Source organism: Haliaeetus leucocephalus, unplaced genomic scaffold (assembly GCF_000737465.1).
Source record: "Haliaeetus leucocephalus isolate CR32 unplaced genomic scaffold, Haliaeetus_leucocephalus-4.0 Scaffold317, whole genome shotgun sequence".
NCBI lineage: Eukaryota > Metazoa > Chordata > Aves > Accipitriformes > Accipitridae > Haliaeetus > Haliaeetus leucocephalus.
The window spans coordinates 988,527-996,224 of NW_010972753.1; the positions used below are offsets into that span (position 1 = coordinate 988,527).

The 7,698-nt window shown below is 41.2% G+C and overlaps 1 protein-coding gene across 1 annotated transcript in view; it reads right to left on the reverse strand.

Moving 5' to 3' along the window:
• The window catches only part of SH3KBP1 (SH3-domain kinase binding protein 1), a 218,823-nt gene that overhangs the window by 210,638 nt on the left and 487 nt on the right, over positions 1-7,698 (reverse strand). The window lies entirely within an intron of this gene.

Sequence of the window (7,698 nt, forward strand, 5' to 3'; positions counted from 1 at the left end):
ATTAAACAAAACACAACAAAAGCACAGAAGTGTATCAAAATCATTCAAATCTACTAGTTGGAGCCCATTTAAACCATCTGACTTCAATATCGAAATATTTTAGTCTGAACCAACTCTCAATTTCAAGATTGCATAGTGATTAACCTTTCCTTTCCCACAAGCAATCTAAAAACACAGCAAAGTTTGTAAGCTACCAATCCAGTGCTCTCAACAACTGTTGGCAGCTTGATGTTTCCTTGAACAAAAAGTAAAACTGAAGAATAAAGCATGGCGCATGCCGTTAAGGAAAAAGTCTTTAATATCATGAGGGCCCACAAATTTGCAGACATCTCCTATACTCTTCTGAAACTGGTATTTAAATTTCCATTATATCAGCAAGTGAAGTTCCACACATTTCTTGCTATCAGACAGGCCTTCACATGGTACGTTTTTCTTTTCCCAGTTAGTAGGATGATACCCTGCCTGGAAGTGCTGGTGCTCGCTCTCAGGCGTTCAGAAATATCCATGGTCACAAACCGTTAGATCATGCACTCAAGGCAAGGCTTCTCAAGCTTAACCTTGACTGGAGGGCTTTACACTCTACACCCGTTTCTCCTTCCCTTCCCTTTGCCCAGTCATTTAAAAGTTGATGGGAACAAAGTTAGGTTCCTCTAGGGTTTGGGGGTTCTTTGGTAGGAGTTGTTTGAGGGGGTTTGGCTGGTTTGTGTGTTTGCTGTTCTTTTAAATCTGATAGTTTAAGCAGGAAAGTTGGATATTTGTATTCAACAAACACTGCAGTTCTGCAGTCTCGCTGAAATACAGTACCCAGACTATTTCATAAGAAAATAAGATGCTCTTGCCTAGCATGAAGGGTCTTGATATTTTTCCATAAAGCGGTTGATGACAATAAGGACACATGCATAAGAAATGGCTGATGAAAAAGAAAAATATCTTGGTAATCAGTCTTCATCCATAAAACATTCAAATACTGTTTGTAAATAAGCACCACCACTTTTCAAAAGCAAGACATTAATCCTTACATTTGGAAACATAAGGCCAAAGCTAAACCACTTTTTTATAAATGTTCTGAATTTGACAGCAAAAAGTTTTTTAAACCTTTTCATAATGAACCCCCAAAATAAAGGCATCTTTTTCTGGACATACTTTGGAATTTCTGGTGTGCCCTTTTACAGTTGGAAAGAGACAGAAGAGCATTAACAGCTCAATAAGAGGTTGGTGAGACCTCACAGAAAAAAACAGCAGGAATGAGAAAAACACTGAAAAATTAAGCCGAGGTCTTGCTGCTTGCCAGTTTTGTATCTGCCACAAGGACAGCAAATTTCAGTGCTGCACAAGCCTATCACAGAAAAAAAATCCCCTCTGCCAAGTTACCAGAGTATTAAAAATGTTTCTTGCCAGTGGTGAGGATGAATCAGCAACCACAGAGAGAGGACATATTCGATTTAAACCTGAGATGAGAGCTCTCAAAGAATGGTTTTACATTTGGCCCAAAAATGAAAAGTTCTGTACATGTACATTTATACTCTAATACTTCTGCTACCTTTAACTAAAACCTTTATAAATCTAGCTGTGTGGAAAGACAGTGCTACATACAAAGAGAGTCAGGCTGACACGGGTAGTCAATATAGCACAGAACAGCACCAGCAGTTGCACTGACCTCCAAGAACTTCTTCCCACAAAACCAAACCAAAACAAACAGGTAAACACCCTGAAGTGATTTTTGTGTGTGTTTGTTTTGAGACCTCATTATCAATGAAAAGCACCAACATGTTGCTTTGTAAATTAACAAGCAAGCTGCTGGAAACTGCAAGTGGAGGACACAACATGACATGGGGATTTCTATTTTGCTGGGGTTTTTCTGTTGGTTTTTGTTGTTCGTTTATTTGTTGTTTTTTTAAAGACAGGCCGTATAAATTCATTTATTACAAATTACTTGTGGGACACAAAACACTTAATTTTGAAATATGGGCAGTGTGACCACTGAAAGCTAATTAAATACTGAAAGCTAATTAAAATTTTGAATGGTTTGGGTTGGAAAGGACCTTTAAAGATCAGCTAGTCCAACCCTGCTGCCATGGGATCAAGTTGGGCCTTGGCTTGCAACACACGCAACGAATCTATATAGACATTTTTGAAAAAGCATTAGTTCCCTGGGGAGCCGCGCACAAATGCTGACTTTGGTCTTCAAATAAATTAATAGACTTACTTACACCGTTTTTGGTGTGAGCTGGTTTCAATCATCAGAAGTGATTTAGCTGCACAGTACAAAAGAGTGAGGAGGAGATGAAGAGGAACTTTTTCCTTCTATACAATACTTCTAATGAAACTCAAAGGCAGAGTTCAAAAGGCACCACTTTATGCCGATGCTACAGATTAATTAGAAGTTAAGGATATTTTCCTCATATAACTGCCCAGCTTTCTATACTGCATTATCCTTGCTGCTGAAGAGAATTGTTTCAGCACCGACATAATTTCTGATCCACAACTCTATAGACAACTCTTCATCCTAAAACAGAAGCACAAATTCTCAGCAACACCCCCAGTGGAATACAAACTGCTATAAGAACAAGAACAAAGACATCCTTTCCCCCTCCACTGCTCATCATCCAGGATGCTCTTTTCTCTAAGGCAAAGTTATGTGAGGAGCAAAGCATGGCTGAGACATAGCAACAGTCATCTCGCCATACAGCTTCTAAGCGGCATTACCACTGCATTCTCAAGAGTTGGTTTCTACTGATGCTTCTCGATTGTCAGTAATAAAAAGGGGGGGAAAAGTCAACTCCATTTGCTAATACAATCCCTGACTACTGAACTGCAGTATTGCATATTCCCTCACACACAGGGACTTAAGGCTTTTATTGTGTTTCCTCTCTGTGTGAAGCAGACTGTCAGCAATTACTTTTACATTAGCTGAATTACTGAATCTTGATAATCATCTCCTCTCTCGTTCCCCTCCCCCTAATATATTCTTTCATCATTCCTCAGTGTACAGAACGTAGATATGCCCTACAGCTACTTCCTGCTTTTGCATCCAAGGAAAACATCCACTCCCTGGTCCAGGATTTTGTATTCTGTGATTTAAAAAAAAAAAAACCAGCCAAAAAACAGATAGGAACCATACAAAATCCATCATAATTTTTTATGAGCTTGCTCTGTAGCAGCAGTATCAGGGCAAAACAACAGATACTACCTCGGTGGCTGTTTTCTCTCCTTTGATCCCATCAGGGCTAACCTGCTTTTAGCACTTCAGTGACCTCTAACATTTCAGACCTGAAATTTCAGCTGCTCATTTCACGTTACCAAGGTCTCCTTTTTCTCCTCCTAACACATGCGTCCCTTCCCCTTCAAGTGGGGAAGGAGTCAACGCATTATCTACAAGGTCAGTGCTGATCTGCTGTATGAATTCTGATACACTGCTAGTAGAATGATTACCAGCAGTATTCTCAAAAAAACCCCTCTAACATCCAGTGAATAGCAATTACAAAAGAAGCAATCTGAATGACATTACAGATAAATTGTATATATTGCATTAGAAGCAGTTTAAACAGAAATACGTACGCACTCAACATTAATATCAAAATAAAACTGCTTCTCGAGAAAGTGTTTTAATTATTACATACAATTCCTTAAAACTGGGCAGAAAAAAAAAATACCTTTTCTAGCAGCTCTACCATAATTTTCTACGTAGGAATCTTTGATTAGTACAAAAAGGAGCAAGAATTCTGCTGTTTTAAGAAACCATCTATTTTAAGTATTCTCTTCTTTATCACACTTTCTGATCTAAAAGCAACAACATACAAAAAAAACCTGCGCTGTCAGAAATTATTTCCATAATCTTTTACATATACACACATATTTATGTATTTTATATATCTTGATTTTAGACCCCTATCTTGGGGTCTAAAATTTAGAAGGCAGCTCTGACAGCCTTTTATGACAGAAATGCCATTATCTCTTGATTTTTAGGAAAAAAGCTTTATGCCAGCTATTTTTGTATGAAATTTTATATAGGCTACTGAAAATATTTTATCACAGTTTATGAAAACTCCACTTGAACTCAGACCGTGAAGACATTCACAGGCTGTATAAATATTGTCACCAAACAACAGGAAATCAGATCCTGAACAGCTCCAATGCAACCTGCCTTGTTGTGAGAAACAAACCTACCAACGAGAACAATAGAATTAAAATGAGTAACACCCCATATGAGGAGGAGAATAAAGACTTTTTTACAGGTTAGGGAGGATTTTTACACAACATTTCCTATATAAAGCCACTTTACAGCTGCTTAACCTTATTAAAAAAAAAAAATGAAGTGAAAAAAATCATGTAATCATCTTTCTTATGATTTTTCCTTATTCAGCTGAAACTGTTCAACTGTTTTCAAGGATGACAAGAATGACACATGCTATTCCTATTTAAAAATGTCTTACAGCTATTTTGCTGAAAGGCTCCAAAATCTCCACCATTTTGGAGAGAGAATTCCTCAGAGAGTAGTCAAGAACCACAAACACACACACCTACCGCCTTCCATGTGTGATTTATGCAACTTCTGCTACGCCCAGGCCTCAAAAACGCTTCGTTTTACATAGGAGCGTAGAGTTGTTAAGAGTTTACCAGCTAAGCTCCCCAGGGCTCCCGTTGCAGCGAGCACTCTCCAAGTCACACCACGGGGCCAAGCAGAAGTTTTGATGCAAGCGCAGCTCTTGCTGGCCGGAGGTCAGTGTGGCCCCACGTGCAGGAAATGTGCTCAGAGCGCTCCCGCTGCTGATGCTTCGATAAGAGAGAGGGTCAAAGAGGAAGTGGCATGTCTGAAACATGTACAGAGAAGTAGAGAGGGGAAAAAAGATAAAAAGGTAGGGGCTGACGAGGGAAGCAGGGCAGAACTTGAGGGCAGGGGATTGAGGAGGATTTGGAAAGGGGAAAAAAAAAGAGAATTAAGACAGGGGAAAAACAGGAAAAGGGATTGCAACTGGTACAGAACAATCAGACTCTTCCTTAGATTCGAATTTTTTTTTTTATTACATTACTTGTTCCTGTAACATCCCTTTGGTGCATACAAACTGGCTGCGGTATTTCACAGCACAGCATCTTTGCCAACTGCTAATGTAAAGCCATGCAGACAATAGTTGTCTGCCAGTATCAGTAATCTAACCGGTTCAAAGGGCACGAAACTGTCTCTGGATCCAAACTCCTAAACATGGAGACAGCAGAGGTGATCAATGTGATTTCACATAAACAAAAGCAACGTAACCTCTCTTCCTCTTTCCCAACAGAAAAGCTTTAACAATACCTTGAAAAATATTAAGATGAAAAAACATTGACGATGAAAGTGTTTGTTTATAACCTGGTATTTACAAGCACTATGATGAAGGCTTCACCTGCTTGGCTTCATAGCAGTGTTATTACATAGGACCCATACCTCATTTAATGTACTAAACTGTCTTGTGCTCGGAAGATGAGCAAAGACTGCACAGCAGAAAAGATCTTCCTTCATCTACTGCAGAAGTTGGAAGGTGTGTCTCGGCTGGCATAAGGAGCTGCACAACGTCAGTTTTCTTGTGATGATGGCAGTTAAAATTCTGCTTTCTAGAATCAGACTTGTACTCTTGTATTTTCTAAATTTGATAAGCAGTACATTGCAAACCAGTTCTTCCCCAGGCAGCTACTATGCCTCCTTCTTACTGTGTTTTCTGGACCTCCAACTTCAGGAGGACAGCCTGATACGTGGGCATGTGAAGCTCTTGCAAATGAGACTGAGGAGTTCTCTAACCATATGCAATCCTAAGTAGTCTTAAAATAAAGCAGAACAAAACAAAGCAAACCCGAAAGCAACAACAAACAAACAACCCCCCCGCACACACAATTCCCTGCAAAACACCACCTCTTCATTTCTCAGACATTTAAGGAGGGGGACCAAGCTTGTTCCACTGTATTCACAATTGCCTTTAAGGTCTTTGCCTTACTCCTCTTTCACGTTTAGAGAACTACCACCATTATTTCACTCAACTCTCCTGACAAGTCCAATCCATGTGTAAATTAATTCACTGTAAGGTACTCTACCTATAATGTCATAGAAAAGCTCATAAAACATCAATAAAGCTGTATTTCTTATAAGGTCTGGGGTACGTGCTGTAAAAAAGCTTGGGGCTGCACACTGAACTTTAATATATGCATATGTGTAACATACACACACATACAGATGCACAGGGTTGGACTAATAACAATATGCAGTGCCATAAAGAAAATTTAAATGGTTAAAATGGAAGGCATACAAGTAATCTGAAACATTAGGAATCTTAACAGTGTAGCACATATAAAGAATTCATCTCTTCTTTTCTGCATCTAAAATATCTTTCAAAAATGCTAACAATGTTTTTAATAAAACTCTGTTTTCGTTTGATATCTCCTAGAAAGATTTTGTTTTCATACTACTCATATCTTCACTTCCTTGCGCAATTTTTCTATTTGTTTTTAAACTACAAGAATCACTTACCATTGAAGATACGAACAGCAATGAAACCATATCTACCTTCCCTCCACTCCCATTTTGCAAAGAAAAGTCTGACTGAATGACAGTGATTTGGGAAAGTCATTATCCAAATGAGCTTTAAAGAAGCCAGATGTATACAAACGATCCTGGCCAGCCCAGGGGAAGGAAGGGTGGGTAAAAGGGGGAAAAAAAAAGATGGCCTTCACTGCTAAGTTACAGTATTCACAAGCCTTTCTAGAGCTCTATCAGTGCTTCACAAGTCCTTTATCACTTTCCTTAATCTTTTGTACCGTGAAGCTTAAAAAAAAGGCTAATATGTGGACTACGGGTTAAGCAGAAATCGGAAAAGTCTTATTGAATAGCAACAGAAAGTTACTAAGAAATAGACACACTGAGAGAGGGCAAGAACACAAAAATAATACTAAAAGAATGATTTCTTGTGACATGCCCTACTAAAGGCAGATTCTGCTCCATTCAGCAGTTATAAACCCTCGACCTCGTTGCAGCACTACGTCTAAAATCTTATCTGTTGCCGCAGAAGGCAGAAGTTGAGAGCTGCATTAGTTAGCGAGCTGGCAAACCAACCCTAACGGAGTCCTCTGCGATGCACCCACTTACACGTGGCGGTCTGGGATGCTGGCCCGCCGTCAGCAGCATCAGGGTTCGCCCAGATCGATACAGCTGCATGAGCTGCCTGGGGATGAAGCGAGGCGTTTCAGCCTGAGCCGGAGGACTAACCGAAAGTCAATAGCGAGGAGCGGGTGCTTCATCTTCTGACACGCAGGTACAGCAGCTCTGACAGCCTCGCTCAGACAGCACCCCGCAAACTAACCTCTCGAAGAACAAAGGGACGATTTTTTTTTTTTTTCCCTCCCCCCCCCCCCCGCTACGTTCCCCAGGCCAGCATATGACAACAGGTAAAACTGTGCGAAGCGCCCGCCCGCCTAGCGCGCTGTTTTCCGTCCCTTCGGCCGCGCTGCCCTCGGGTCCCCCCGCGGCCCAACACCGTTTCAGCCCGGCGGGCAGCGGCGGGGCCCGGGGACACCCCCACGCCGCTGCCTCCAGACCCGCCGGGGACACCCCGGGGCTGCCGCCGCCGCCGCTCCAGCGGGCAGGCGGTTTCTTTTGTTCCCTCCACCCCGCCGCGGGCACCGCATAACGGGACGATTCGCACGGGGACACGGGCACACGCCCCCGCCGCCGCC